This window comes from Falco punctatus, assembly GCF_963210335.1.
Source record: "Falco punctatus genome assembly, chromosome: Z".
Lineage (NCBI taxonomy): Eukaryota > Metazoa > Chordata > Aves > Falconiformes > Falconidae > Falco > Falco punctatus.
The window spans coordinates 39,347,454-39,363,552 of NC_137586.1; the positions used below are offsets into that span (position 1 = coordinate 39,347,454).

At 37.3% G+C, this 16,099-nt stretch overlaps 1 protein-coding gene across 4 annotated transcripts in view; it reads left to right on the top strand.

The window, feature by feature from the left end:
- The first annotated feature begins 1,196 nt into the window (after positions 1 to 1,196).
- Positions 1,197 to 16,099, top strand: part of ALDH1A1 (aldehyde dehydrogenase 1 family member A1) — a 66,680-nt gene continuing 51,777 nt past the window's right edge. For 2 of the 4 annotated variants that reach the window (XM_080373355.1, XM_080373356.1), the window contains exon 1: positions 1,197 to 12,322. The gene's annotated coding sequence lies outside the window, so the exon portion shown is untranslated. Of the gene's footprint in view, positions 14,228 to 16,099 lie in introns of all 4 variants that reach the window. The other 2 variants (XM_080373357.1, XM_080373358.1) reach the window with 2 other exon arrangements.

Genomic DNA, 16,099 nt, shown 5'->3' on the forward strand with positions numbered 1-16,099 from the left:
CAAGTTATGTACATGTTAACTGTTAAAATATAGTTAATTTCTACTTTACCATGTGTTTATTTCTATTTCATATTAACAATTCTAAAACAACTATAAGATTTTATTCTTTTGTTATTTTGATTTTTTTTTTTTTTAATATCTAGCAACAATTTGAAAACTCTTTGGTCAGCCACCAGTATTAGAGGTGCACACACAGGCTAAGCAGTCTTTGCTGTGTCTGCAACAGCACCAACAGCACAACTGTAACTGCAGTTTGGCCTTTTATTTGGTAAGTATATGTTAGCTCGGTACTTAACACCTTTAAGTCTTCCACACTTTGGTACTGGCCTTTTTTTCACTTACACAGGTTATTTACATCTGATCAAGACACAGTTTACCACACTAAAATGTAACCATAAGCAGTAAAAACAATGAAAACACTACACATTCAATTACTGCCATCTATTTTTTTTTCTGCCAGAGACCGCAAAAGATAACCGGGAATAATTGCTAAGCTTTCTTTGCTTGACCTACTGTTAGAATATTAACACTGGAGTGTTAAAGGAAGCAACAATACCTGAAGTAGGAAAATAGAAGGATTTTAGGAAAGACACATGTAACCTCAGAAGAAAAACTGTTGCAACTATTGAGCATAAGCCTTTGTAAAATAAATAGTCATTATATCCATTGGACTGAGTTGTCACTTCAGATACCATCTGAAAAGTGCTACCAAAAACTATTAACAGAAAAATAAACTGTAAGAAGTTTCTCAGATAACAGTGAAAAAAATTAACTGGTCATTAATGTTTGGGAATCTGACCAAAGCACTTTTGGTAATGTAGCATAAAATTCCAACTCCATCTGCTTTCATTACCACAAAGCCTAAGGACTTAATCCCGTTTACACATGCTATAAATTGAAATGATTACATTGTTAGTCTGGATTTGCTAAGCATGGGGATGTAAATTAATGAGAACTGAGCCCTAAACTACCTTACTTTCCTTTATTCCAAGAGAGACTGTTAAAAAATACTGCCCTGACAACTCCTCACATGCATAGCATTTCAAATGGTCAAAGTATGCTATGAACAGTAATGAACTGGCAATACAAAAGTGTTTACTACTGCAATCTTTGAAGTAACTTGCATAGATTTGAGGGAATTCAGCCATAAAACTTAGGTGTTGAATTCAACATTTTTTTTATTTTTTTTATTTTTTTTTTTTTCAGTGGAATTAAATGAATGGGTAAGAAGCAAAAGACTTGAACTGTGACCAGATACTTGTAATAATCTGTTAGGTAAAGTTTATTGTAGACATTGTATACATTTATCAGGTTTTCAGGAATAGATGCTTTTATATTAAAGAAAGCTTGCAAGATAATTTAAAAATTCATTTATCTAGTTTTGAGGGAGCTTATTAATGCTCTTTGAAAAAGAAACAGAAGTATTGAGGATTAATCACGTATATACAAAAAATCTGCTGTTGATACGTAATCATTAATGAAACAATATCATGGAACCTTAATAGTACTTTTCAGAAGGATATTTAATTATGAAGAACAGCATGTTGAAATGCTAATCAGATAGTAATGTTTGTCAGCTGAGTACAGAGTCTTAAAAATGTTTGGGACTCACTCATATTAATTCAGTCTACACGTCTCCTAGAAGAAGCAAAGCTTCTTTTAAGCAGAAATTCTTTTAATACAGCAAATAGCTGATTTGAGCAGTTATGCTCAAGCAACACTTTTCTGATAAAGCAGCTGGGTTTGGGAAAGTCTAAAACATGAGAGATCACAAAGGTAATAAAAACCCACCCAAAAGAAATACTAAACAGTCACCTACATTAAATTTATTTTCCCAAGTAAAAGCTCTTCTTCAGGTTTATTATAGGTAGTCATCCACAGAACACAGCAGCAGAAAAGGGTTTTTTATTCAGACACATTGCTGAATTGAACAACAAGAATTAAATAGGAAGCCCTTGAAAAAAAGCAGGGTTCATTTGTGTGAAGAAACAGAAGGTAAATCTTAAAGTGACAAGATCTTTACACAGCTTGGTTATCCCCAGTTTAACCCAGCTCACCACGACATGATGCAAATACATCCCCACAGTTAATTCCTTTTTTCTTAACAGTAAAAAACTCAGAAACAGCAAACTCCAAGATAGTACTTTTGAGTACAAACACTTCCAGGTAGGACTGACGGATCCTACCTGCCCCACACAATTCTGATTGTCCCATTCTGGGCATCACAGTGAACCACCCGCCTCAGAGCTCACATTCCTCCACAGCCTGAACAGTGATGCACTTCAGGGGCTTCATCTTCTATTCTTTCAGTATCTGACACTTCATAAAACTCAGGTGTTTTCCTGACTGCTCTGGTGCTGTTCTTTTCAGCTGCAGGGGTACACATTCTAAAAGTAACACAATGACTAAAACATTTCCCATAAAATTGTCTGCTGTACTAATTTTCCAACAACTGGCAAAAACTCATTCATTACTTTTGTTTTGGGGGACATTTTTCTAGTTGGATTTTTTACAGGAACATGACTACGAGTGTTAGAGCTAGACATTTGCTGCTTGGCAACAAATTTCACAGTGTTATGCCTAGAATTTTCCTAGACAACTTTTTTTCAGGTACAGATGTACAAGTGTTTTATAGAAAATAGAACATTTAAACATTTTTGCCTGTCTTAATAAAAATATTACAGTTAACATAGAGCATGCGCTAAATGTTTGTATTATTTCTCAGATGAGTGAGTATGCTAAATATTTCATTTAGGGTGGCAGTTATTTGCTGGGTAAAATAAACAGTGCTTTTTATGCTGCATACATGTAATAAAATGTGTGTTTAGACACTGAGGTGCAACAGACATAGTTCACTTAAAGAGGCTGTTTTGTCCTGAAAAAAGTTTAATAACAGTAGTGTACTGTATTACACAATTGTTGCATCTCCTCAAAAATTACATACATTGTTTTGCTGCCATGAACATAGATATGCCTGAAATAAACCCATAATAAATGACAGACTTGTAGATTCAGTCATGCCAGGCATTATTTAGAGGACGGACTTGTAGAAGTCCCTAAGCTTCTATTAGCTTGCATTGGCAACTGCTAGTACATTTTACAGCAGAATGAAGACCAAAATTGATGGACAAGTGCTAAACAGTCCTTCATCCTCCACTGCTCTGCAAATTTGATTGAGTCAAAAGTTGATAAGTAATATGGCAAATTCTCTATATGTTACTGTGCTGCTTCCCCTCTGCAGAGTGCATTACCGTCTATCAGGGGATATTCAGCTTTTGTGAGCATAATGTTATACCACATTTATGTTTCTTAGGAATCTACACTAGAACTAATGGAGGCATAAAAGATGTTAAAATATTTCTACTGTGTACAAAAATATTTGTACTGTGTGAACACATGTAATCCAAACAGCAAAAAAAAACCACACCTAAAATGTTAATCACATCTCATTATAAAGGCCTGAACTTGTTCCACTGCTGAAGTACTCCAACAGTAGCATGACTAAACTCAGTGAGTTGTGCTGATGTAAAGCTGATATGACATTAGCTTCAGGCATAAGACTACACAGAGCGCTGCTAACTATTTTGGAGCTTTCCATGCTCCAAGGCTAGAAAAAGAAAGATGTAGAAAGTGTTTACATGCAATGAACAGACCTAGAACCTGGGGGTGCCTTGCCAAATGCTGCATCATTCAGGTAACTGATGCAAGCACGAGTGAGTAGGGGAGTCACAGTGCAGACAAGCGCTGGCATAATTTGTGCCGGGTCTACAGAATTGGTAGAAGTGTCTGCTAAGGTGGCTGACACTCTGGTGTGTTCGCCTCTGTCTGGGCAGTAATGCCTGTGCTTGACAATCTCAGTACAAAGATTCATCAAGATGCTCAGGAGGGTTTGTTTCAAGTTCAGGCAAGTGGCTTATACCTGCCTGTTCCCTTGGGTCTGTTCCTAGTGTGTTGGCTGCTACAGAGAAGCCTGGATGGATGGCTCAAAAGCCTCCTTTCCATAAGTATGGCAATTCATTTCCCCTCACATTAAGCGCATTAGGCAAATCCTAAGATTCCTAATGCAACAGCTTTAGGAAGTTCCTACTAGCACACAGTGGCAGAAAACAACATGTGGCCTGTGGCAGTAAAATGGAATCCTCCATGATCCAATAATTAATCCAAAATTTCAAATACTGATTTCTGCATCATCTTCATTTTAAAAAGAAAATTTAGGGGGGTTTATCTGCAAATATATACAGTTATAAAACACTAAATTGGATAGTGCATACTACCTACAATGATTTTTTTCTCCTGCTGTCTGAAGTCTCAGGCAGGTGTCTACTCATAGAGACTCACTGGGTTCCAACATGCAGAGTTTTCAGAACAATGCTTTTTTTAGTAAAATAAAAAATCCAACATAAATGTGGTTGCTGCATAATCACAGTATCTATGGGACTTTGCTTACCCTGCAGTAGGGTATAGTGGTTTTTTGTTATGATGGCTGGGGTTTTTTTGAGAATAGATTTCCACTAAAACTTCTAATACAGTTAGAATATGTCTTGTAGTCATGGTTTAACCCTGTCCAGGAACCAAGCCCCGTGCACCCGCTCACTCACTGCCCCCTCACCCAGAGGTCTAGGAACAAGAATTGGAAAGGAATGTAAAACTTGAGGGAGGGTTGAGATAAGAACGATCCAATAGGTAAAGCGAAATCTGCACAGGGAATTCATTCACCACTTCCCATGGGCAGGCAGGTGTTCAGCCATCACTAGGAGAGCAGGGCTCTGTCACACATAAGGGTTACTTGGGAAGACAAATGCCATAATGCTGAATGCCCCCCCTTCCTTCTTCCCCCAGCTTAGGTGTACTCAGCATGATGTCCCATGGTATGGAATACCCGTTAGGCCAGTTCTGGTCAGCTGTCCTGGTTGTGTCCCCTCCCAATGTCCCATGTCCCTCCAGCCCACTCACTCACTGGCAGGGCATGAGAAACTGAAAAGTCCTTGACTTGGTATAAACATCACCCAGCAACAACCAAAAACATCCATGTGCCATCAACATGGTTCTCACACCAAATCCAAAATACAGCACTGCTCCAGCTAATAAGAAGAAAATTAACTCTATCACAGCTGAAACCAGGACAGTTGCCTTTTGAAAGCAAAATCTAATTCTGAAGTGATTTGCCCAAGAAATCTATGCCAAGTATTATGCAGAAACAATTATTAATGGCTTGACTTTGCCTCCTCAGAATATAAATTCTGTTTGAAAATAACTTTGAGATAATTATGCAATTAAAAAAAAAAAAAAAAACAAAAACAAAAAAAAACAACCCAAACTTTTGATATAAAGGGGAGGAATGAGTAATTCTATATTATTCAGTGGAATTGAAGCTGTAATGAAGTACTGCTCCAGGTAAGCATGACAGAAAGTTTTCAGCTGGTGTTATGTCATTGACTCCAACACATACCATGAATGTAGCTTTTAATAAACACTGTGTCATATAAGCCTTTACTTTCTTTCTGCATCAGGATTGTACCAGAATTGCACATTTTTTATATTTTTTTTCTCTTTCTGTTTTTGGCAGGAAATAGCTTTTTGTAAGTTGATATTTGGGGTTTGTTTATATGTATTTTTGAAAACTTTTTGCTCTCCAAGAAGCTGATTTTTATTTTTCTGCAATCATTCTCATTACAGTGTCAGTCTGGAAAAGAACAGACTAATCTGACCCTCATTTGAGCAAGTAATTCCAGCAAGCAGACTGACAAAAGGTGTAAGTTGGGGCTGTATACCTTCCTTATATCCTCAGTCCTCTGTCCTCCCTGACCCTTAGCCTTTGACCACACTTACAGCCTTCCTGAGAGCTGGAGAGATCAAACCCTCGATGCCTAGTCCTACGGTACTCTAGAGTCCAAAGTCAACCTACATTTCTGGCAGCCTTCTGTGCCAGGGTAACCATGGTTAGAGCAGTCTCTTAAAGCTTCACTTAGTCAAAGCAGAGTGATACACTACTCTGGTCTAGTGAAACTGAACTGGTTGTATTAACTCTGTGTAAATATATAGTATAATGTGTGTATGTAGCAAGTTTATCTTCAGTTGTCTACAGGTTTGTCTGCTTATTTGTCCTGGGATATCAGCCCAATTGCCATGACTTTTCCCCTTTTTCTTCTGTTTTCTCATGAATACAATTATTCAGGTGATATACTATATTCAGCTGGATTTATGAGTGTGCATAAAATCTCTGTTAAGGGGGAAAATGTTATTATACACTGTAGAAGACCCATTTCAGAAAGATAAGTTAATTTACAACTTTGTAAATGTCATCTTTCTCGTTATGTATGTGTGCACACAGGCACAATACAAAGGGTCTGCTGGTTAAAAGTGGCAAAACCAGACACCAATGTTGTTTTTCTTGTCTTCAGAAATCTGTGTTCTTAGTAATTATTGGGAACCATAGATCTCTAACTTGTGTGTTTTCCAGTGCAAATAGAAACAATGTTGGCATAAGCACAGATACATTGTGTTCTAGATAGCCAAGTATAAAAATAGTAAACCAGTTGCTTTTCTGGCATCCTGCACCTAGTTGACTGCCTTTGACTCCAAGCAGCACTGTATGTTAACCATAATATGGCTTCTGTAAAGTACTAATCCCTAGTGTGAGACTTGCACAGGGAAATGCAGCAGCCTAAACCTACCCTCTGTTATGACTGACTATTGTATTTTTGAAATCTCTAAGATGGAAGTTGAATCTACCCTACTCAAAACAAAAGTATGTTCTACTGGTTTTACAACACTAAGGGCAATAAACTAGTATATATACTTTTCTTTCTTTCCAATAAGGATTTTCTCTTACTGTTTCCTTTTTTAGGAAGTTACAGTAGCAGGGATACAAAACACAACTGCCCTATAGCTGCTTATGTCCTTCTCCAGACCCACCTTTTCTTGCTTCTAAACCTTAGTAACAGTTGATCTATAGTTCTCAGAGGAAGAACTGTTTATTGGCAACCAGAATATTCTTTCCATTACCTTTGACTTTTAAATTACAAATTACAATTTACTTTCTCCTTTTTTCTTTGCTTTGTCAAACAGCTAGATTTAGGCACGAGTCAAAACAGAACATCCCTAAAAGTACTTCAACAGCTTGTCCTAAAAGTTTTTGAGCAAGATACATTTGTATATAAGTAAAATATTTGATAGACACCCATGTCCACAGAAAGAATATTCCCATAAGTGTAGAAACCCATGGTCAACAGCATGTTCATCTTATGATCTATTCCAACATTACCTGTTTGCCGATGCTGTATGTTAATGCCTTTGGATGCCCAAAGTCACTTAGTCATTGCAAAGATACAGGTGTTCATAGACTTAGGGTCTGGAAGTCAGGCTGTTAGGCATTTGGTTGTGTCACTGAATGCATTTTGAAAGCTAACATCTGCATCCCTCTCATACAGCATATACCCCCCTCTTTGCAAAGAAAAAAGAAGGCAAAACACAAAACCAGCACTTTGTCAATGAAACAAAGATGTGAGGATTTTTGAAGGTTGGGGTTTTTTTTTACTTTTGTGAAGTCGATGTGTCAAAAAATTCCTTGGAAAAATATAAATAAATAAATCAGAGGAAAAATTGTTACAAAATTCTATGTCCCATTGCTAGGTTTGTAATTAAACTCACTTTTGTGCTCAGTCTGAAAAAAGGTGTTGTAGGGCATTGCTTCGTGTCCTCCCTCCCCAGCTTCTTCTTCCCTGGGCCCATGCCCTGTCTGTGTCCTGGCACTCCCACCATCCCTCCCCTCGCTGTTCTGAAGATGTCTGGGGTGGTTAGGATTTGTCAGGTCACACCTCAGCCTGTCAGGACATGGCGCCTCCTTTGCCCTGCTTCAGCCCATCGCTTCATTTCATCTGCACAGAGCCTGGCGACGAGCTGGCCTCGTTAGATGCAAATAACCACAGCCAGTCAAAATGAGCCTGCTATTTCCTTCCCACTTACCTGTCACATCCCCTTGGCTTTTGCTAAACCAGCCAGAATTTTTCTTAATCCCAGTCCAGGCAATGGTAGAGAGGCAAGTATGTACATGCACATGTGTGCACATGAGCGTGCAGGCATACTCAGGCATAAAGTCCAACAAAAGCTTCTGGTTTTGGGCTGAGGGGAGAGGGGGGAGAGCTGATTACATCCCTAACCATTGCCTCTCCTATCACCCCCCTTTCTCCCCTTCCTCTCTCCACTGTATGCTGCCTACAGAAACTTCTCCTTACCCAGTCCTACTCTGTTTTTGTTCTCTCTCACCTGCCTGTGTGTTGCATTCCCGGTATTTCCCTCATTTCCCCAATGTGAAGGTTTGATTCCTTCTCCCCCTTCTCCTCCCTTGATCTGACACCATGTTTCCTTCACCGCACTTCTTTCTTCCCTTCAACCTGACTCCCAGTGACACCTCCAGCCTACCTGTTTCCCTATTACCACCAGCTCTCCCCTTACATCTTCACTTCTCCTATTGTTTGCCTAGCTTTTACCACTCTTCTTTCCTCCTGTGAGCCTGAATCTGGAGCAGATGCATGTGCTGAAGAGGTGAGATCCCATTTCCGGCAGCCCTACAGCCTCAACTGCAACCACACTCCCATCCTACCTCCAACTCTGCCTCCAACACGCTCTGCCTCCAACAAGTTCTTGTCCCCATGCCTGCACATGGGAAGAGGGACAGAAACATGGGATTGTTGGCCAGAGTCTTCTCCTGGGGCTGGGACAAAAAGGTACTCCTCTAAACATGACATTATGCACAGCATGTGCACACCTGAAACACAACACTTATTTCAAGCTTGCTCTACATTAAAGTTGGTTGCTACCACTTTGTTATAGGTTGCACTATAAAGCCCAGCAACTAACCTACTGGTAACAGCAGTGTGAGAGCAGGATCAGGACAGCACCGAATGTATTAAGATCGGTAGAGATTCAGATCTGTGTTTTTAGATAGGAAATCTTCCAAAGGTCTATCAAAAATGTAATATATTCTATATAAAGATGTCTACACACAAAATAATTTATAACAGTAAAAGTGAAGAGTGAAACCTCTTGTGCACAAACACAAAATCTAGAAGTTACTCTACTCATAGGTGAGTAAGTAACATGTAAGTACACTAGGATCATTCAGTTCCACAGTCCTCTTTGTGCGCATGACCCTATTTCTAACTCCTAGCATAAGGAAACCTACATTTACATTTGTTTGATACAGTGCAGCAAAACCTGACATTTCCCTGGCATTTTTTGTGAGGTTTAGAAAGAGAAGACCACTTTCTTCCATGAGCAGTTTGCATGGCATTTTCTTTACAAAAATAACTACACCAATAAATTGTGGATACATGCTGGATAAGATGTTGATAGCAAAGCAATAGCTGGATTTTGGAATCTGAGCTGTTCTCCAGTGGGTGCTGAAGTATTTTCTAACAAGAAGCAAGCATCTGACTTCAGCACAATGTTGGATTGCATATATATCTTGGGTGTTTTTGCAAGGCATCTTTGCCTTTTCTTGGAAATGAAGGGCAAATCTGTTCTCAGGCCCTCATTCTCCCCTACTTTTCAGCCTAACAGTATCTGCACCTCCTCCCCCTCCCTTCTTTTTCTTTTCCTTTCTCCATCCCCTTTAAGTTGTAATTCAATCTCTTCCAACTCATGATCTCTTTTCTCTTTTTGGCACTCCCTCCACCCTCTCTCTCTCTCATTAGTTTAACTTGAGTTAATTAGGAATAGTAGGCAGCCCTCAATCTGTTATGTGTTAAAATAGAACAATCCAAAACAGAGAGGCACAGACACAACTATGTGATTTCATTGTCTAAGGGAGACAGAAAACCAGTGGGGATTCTCTTATCTAGACTAACATCTTCCCAATGGTTAATCTAACTGGCTTTAAAATGTTCCGCAAATGCAGATCTAGGATAACAATCTTTCCATGTTTCCTTCTTTTTCTTTCTTTCTTTTTTTTTTTTTTTTTTTCTTTTTTTTTTATTTCATCATTGGCAAGAATGAGTGAATTGGATTGACATGGAGGTGATAGAGGAAGAGAAATAGTCTACATGTCAAAATGACAATGTATATTACATGGTTAACAGAATGAGTGGTACGTGCAATGGCTGCGGGTATTTTCATCTGCTGTGTTGTACAATAAGCTCCTTTTTTTTCCCAAGTGTATCATCAAGATCCCTCCCAATTCAATGCAGATTAAGCTTTTGCTTGAAGGATCTCTTTCTATGATTAAAATCACTTGATAAATGTGGGTCTGAAGTAAGAATCTAAGTATTCACTTGTTGCTATTACTGAACTGTGTATATATAGAGGTCATGCCTGGCACTCTGACTGTAGTTCTGATCACAGACCTTAGGGCAGAGTGTGCTGTGGAAGCGAAATACAACAGATCTAAGAAATCCAGTCCTAATTGTAAAGGTAAGGCCTTGAATTTTTGATTGACTACATATGGTACTGTTTGGTTGAAATGCATTCTCAGGAAAGACAGGTATAACTGTCCAACTAATACAAAAATACATGGCTGTATAAAACATATACATGTCTGTCTGTGCTTTTATGTTTATATATGTATATATAAATACACAAATACATAGTTTAAGCCTTCAGTGAGGGTTGTGTAAGATTTATGGACTATCAACAGCCAGATTTACGGCAATGGTTACATTAAATTGCTAATTTCGTATGTATGTGTCTGCATGCATAAGAAGATGTGTGACAGTAATTAGTGTTAATAATTTATCCATTAATTAGCAATGCTAATGCAAATATTCTTTGAAATTAAAAAATCTCAGTGGTCTTTTTGAAATCTGATAACCAGGAAACAGAATGAAAAATCTATTTGAAATAAGGGAAGAAAGGGAGGCATTGAAAGTACCACAATCAAAATGTCATTATATATGTTAAGAAAAATTAATTTCCTTTCTGCCAAAACCAACTCTTTATGACAGAGAAAAGATCAGACTACTGGGGCATAAAAGGAATGTGTAATGAAAGCAAAGTATAAGCTTGATTATCAGAACATACAAGAATGTTAAAGCATTGGAGAAGATAATACCCTCTCAAGAAGACATCCTAGGCAGTTTCTTCTAGAGGTGTGTAAGTGAATTTCTAGCTGGACAGAATCAACATGAGACCAAATAAGGAGATGTTACACTAAGTCTGGGAGGTGGGGGGGTGGGGTGTTAGAGTTTATGGTTAAATAATCCATTATTTATTTCCCAAAATACTCGTTCAATTATGTGCAAACTCTATTAGATCCAGTAAGGAGAGAGAGATTTGGCTCTTATAATGTTCCTCCATTTGATCTTTGCTTTATATAATAATGCAAAAATGCAGTGGTGGATGTTGGTTTATTTTACACCACAAATGAGAAATACTTTTCTTTTTCCAAGGAATTAGAAGAACTTACAGTAATGCTTCTGTTTCAGTATTGACAAATAAGCCTGTTTAATTCATACAACCTTTTTCTTTCTATAAGCGTTATAGACCACAATGTGAAAGTTGCATAAGGAAAAGATATAAACTTGTGATTTAATAAAAAATCCAGGACATTACAAATCTATGCACTAGAAGACATTAAGAACTTTAAGCAATTTTGACATCTAAGACTATATTATTTCCTGTTCTATATGGATAATGAAGTATCTTGGGGAAGCCATAAAGCACATACGAACTTACTTAAAACCATTGTTTAGTCAGAAACCAAAATATTAGGGGAAAATAGTGAAACTAAACTAATCTAAACACCTATCCAACAAATATCTAGAAAGTGCGTATCTTTAGAAAAGCAGAAAATAATTGCCATTCTATCACACATATAGTAAACATACTGGTGATTTTACAAGAGTAAACATATTTATCCTCTGACACCCTGCAGATTAGGACCATAGTTTCTGTCATTCCTTGTTGCTTTCCCCACGTCAAACTGATGTGCAAGCCCCTGAAAATGCTCTGTGCCTATAATAGCACACTTATCAGTGCAATGCTTACAAAACCTCTATCTTCCATCAACATATATGGCATGGCAGGAGTAAGAGAAAGGCAGTGCTGTGGCCTGAGAAGAACCACTTTAGTACGCCATAAACTAGGGCAAGTATGTGTCACGAGCTGAATGGAATGACTCTAGAAGATAGTTATGTAACACAAAGTGTAATCCACAGTCCTGAATGTTTTTGGTTCGGTGCTATCTATGAAATTCAGCCCAGACAGTTTCCACAGTAAGCTCAGTTTCAGCCACACTGAGTATGAGACTTTCCCAAAGCTGCAGAATGCAGGATCAGATAATAAACAGCTACACAACCAAGAGAAAAGTCACTTCTAAAATGCACAGGTAATGCAGGGGTGGCTGTGTCCTGTGGGAGTTGGTGGCACGTAACTCTTTGTACATGCGGTCATCTAGCCTGAAGTATTACAAAAGCATAAAGTCAATAGCTTTAAAAGTTATCCTTTAAGAAACACTGCTTCAAGTGGATTAATAACTTTGGTATTAAAATCTACTATAAATCGCTTTGGTGTGATGACAGGTTATCATGTGTTATCAGTGTTTATGTTTGTATTGCAGTTGGTTTTGCCTTATTCTTGTGACATATAGAGATAGATTCAGGAAGACAAATATACACCTAGGATGAAACAATGGTATTTTGGCATGTGAAACTGGCATTTTTGGATTTGATATAGTGCTAAAATTCACCTCAGAAGTAAAACTCAGCCAAAGAAGTATTGAAGAACTCATTGCTTATATGCCTAGAAAGGTTACTAAAAATACATAAAAACTAATATTGTTACTTAGACAAAAAAAATGCAGGAAAATAGAAAAGAGGTGCTGCAAGCACCAAGGCAATAAAGCTCACAATGTTCAAGCTGTGGCAGTATAATCCATGATCTCAAATAATTTGTTTAGGCTATATATGGAAGAATATTAACTATGGTCAGAGTAGTCTTACATGCTATCTCAGGAACATGCACAATATTAATTGGATTGCTAATTTCCTTAGAGGCCAGAGGTTCAGCAGAAAATTTTGATGGTTAATAAGATTTAATGTGTTAATACGGAGGCTGGAAAAGGATTTAGCTAGTCAGGACAGCTTGCTGCATACAGAAATATGCTACAATTTTGGGGTGTGTTTCTACAGTGTATTTTATCCTGCTTCTATTGCCTTTGGCAAGAAATTCAGATTAATTAGATCTGTACCTTTACACATACTTGCATCGTTGGACTGATGCTAAACAAATACGATATATCGGATAATGAGACTCCATATAAATGTTATCAATCTAACATTTTCTCATAAAACGTAAACTCCACACTTTTAAATAAGGAAAAGGCTTCCTGGGATTTAGATTTAAACAAATTGCTTTCAGTATCTGAGTGAGAATAGCAGAGCTGAGAATATGCATGTCCTCCTCTAACTTCACAAATTAAATGGAAATCATTGAGAAAAGACTGCAAGATCCCAACAGAAATGGGAACCACACCTTTAGGTGAGGAAGCTGTGCTAGATGACAACATCATGGACAGATCTGCCACTGTAAATAATTTACTCACACTGACATATGGCATTGTTCTGTCTTCTGAAAGATGTTTTGTTTCCAAAAAGCAAACCCTTACTTCAAAGAGTAACGTGGCTGACATTTCTAGCTTTAAACCTCATGCAATACGATGTGATTATTCTAACTATTAAATGAAGTTTCCTTGCTGTAGACGTGTGAGGTTTGGGTGGGTTTTGAGGGGGATTTTTTGAGGTTTGGATGTTTTGAGGTTTTTTGTCTTCTGTCTTTTGACTGAAAAGCACAGAGGTACTTAAGTAAAAATTCTTATTAAGATTTTGATTGGTGTCCATGTCTCAGGTGACAGGTTTTTTTCTTTTTTCATCTTCATATAGCATCAAAAAATCTATAAAGAAAATATTTTCATCTTTTATTTGAAATATTTGGTTGTTTTTATATTTTATGGGGAGAGATAGCTGAAATTATTAAGACAAAAAGTAGACTGATTCTTACTGTAAAGGTGTCACCCACCTAAATTATTCTTTCTTTTTTGTACCCTGACCATCCCTTTTCACAAACACTCCCCTTTTAATCCACTGCACGGCATTACACAGCGCCCCTGCATCTGCAAATGCTCACCATCAGGCAAAGCACTTTCTATCATGAATATTCATGCTGAATTTCCCATATCGGCTGTCCAGCTACAGGCACAAACCTATTTGACAAAATGTCTTTACATAATACTCAGGTTAGTATATTTTCTTGATTGTTAGCATATTGCTTAAAGCCTGAATTTGAGTAAATTAGTTTAATCTGCCATGTTTTCTAACTTCTGTTAGCATTAATAATTATTTCAAAGCTAAGAAATTTTAGAGCCCTAACAAGTACTATCTTTTCAGATCAAAGCAAGCAGCTTTCCTTATTTTGTGGTCAGGTCTGGGAGAAAATGAGCTCAGAGAACTTTTATTTGGAGATATTTGTAAAGTTGTGACATTCTCATGTGTTTGGAATTTTAAAAGTTTTTCCAAAACAAATTGTCATGACTTATTTTAAGGAATATTCTTTGTGGTCTTTATATAATGGAACAATGAAATGTTGTACAAAAAAACATAGTCTTAAGAGTATGTTGTCAGACTATATTATTTTACTCTCCAGTTCATGATAAAATTAAGGCTTGGATAGCACACAAAGGAAATGGATTCAAAATGCCTTACAAAAACTTTCTTACTTGTAAGTTCACTCTTGCAGTTTCCATAGAGGTACCATGTCCAGATAGCTGTTCCTTTAGCCACATTTAAAAAAAAAAAAAAAAAAAAAAAAGCCATAGTAGATTTGTTGCTGACTTGCATTTAAATGCAGTATTTGTAAAGCTGTAACTACACTAAAACCAGAGAACACACTATAGTCTAATAAAATGTTCATATTTTATTTTATATGCTGTCATAAAGAGGAGAAATGGGAAAATAAATCATGACACTAAAGTATAAACAACTCATGCACTTTGTCTTTCAGAACTTCTTACATTGATTATCCTTCTATTCAAAAAACTCCTGTCTATGATTAAATTTTTCTGATTGTATTAGGTGAAATGAAAATGCAGTTCTCCAAACACTGAACATTTCTGAAGTCTAAGTACTAAATGTATCGATAAACTTACATACTAAGTGATGTCTTCATAGTCTTCTTGGACTTCATAGGAACTTGCATGACTTTTCTAGATAGTTGAACCTGCTCTCATCTTAAAATTGCTCTTCTCTCATTGCAAATTAAAGCACTTCAATCCCATGTAATTTCTCCTCAAAGAACAGATATTCTATAGCTTTTCTAAGAATGGTCCTGAGTAGAAATAGATGTTTTTCCTCACTTTTCGCAGAAATATGATGGTATTCTCTTCCGCTATTTAGTGTCCTTGGCAATGCAGGACACTTTACAAATGAATGAACGAGTAAATTTCTGTTTCTAAGAACTTAGACTACTGGAAAGATATTAGACAGGTTTTGCTCAAGTATTACACAATTATCTTTTGTTTGATTTCTGACAAGAAATCAACTACATGGATTTTGCTGACATATTGAAGGCTGGAAGAGCTGGTATTGATGAAAGACTGAAAAAGGCAACTGAATCTTGTGAAAAACAGACCACAACGTGTAAGGATTCACAAGACGGTAGACTCCATCCTGACACTGCAGTTGCATCAGTGCAGTTACTTCTGAGAAAAGAACAAAATAGAATATATTCTAGTGTACAGCATATTCTAGCTGCCAGTTTTATCACTTACACTTGGAGTGGAGTGGAGTAATTTAGAGCAAGACAGAGGAAAAGCAGATTTATTATAGGGCCATGAAAGAGAAAGTGAGATGTTTCAGTGTTAGAAAGAAGATCAAGAGCCCCTATATGGCCCCAGCAACAGTGACTAACAGATTAGGGTAAAATGGAAGAAATCTGGATTTAAAAATGCCTTTGCTGCAGTTCAAGCCCCAGCTCCCAGCAACCAACAAATTTTACAGTGGCTTTGGGAATATTTCTCTTCAAAAGGCACATTGCAGAGGCATGGATGCTTGTACACTGGAAGAGAACATAAATTATCTGCTTGTGCTCTCACTGAGGTAGTGAAAGGAGG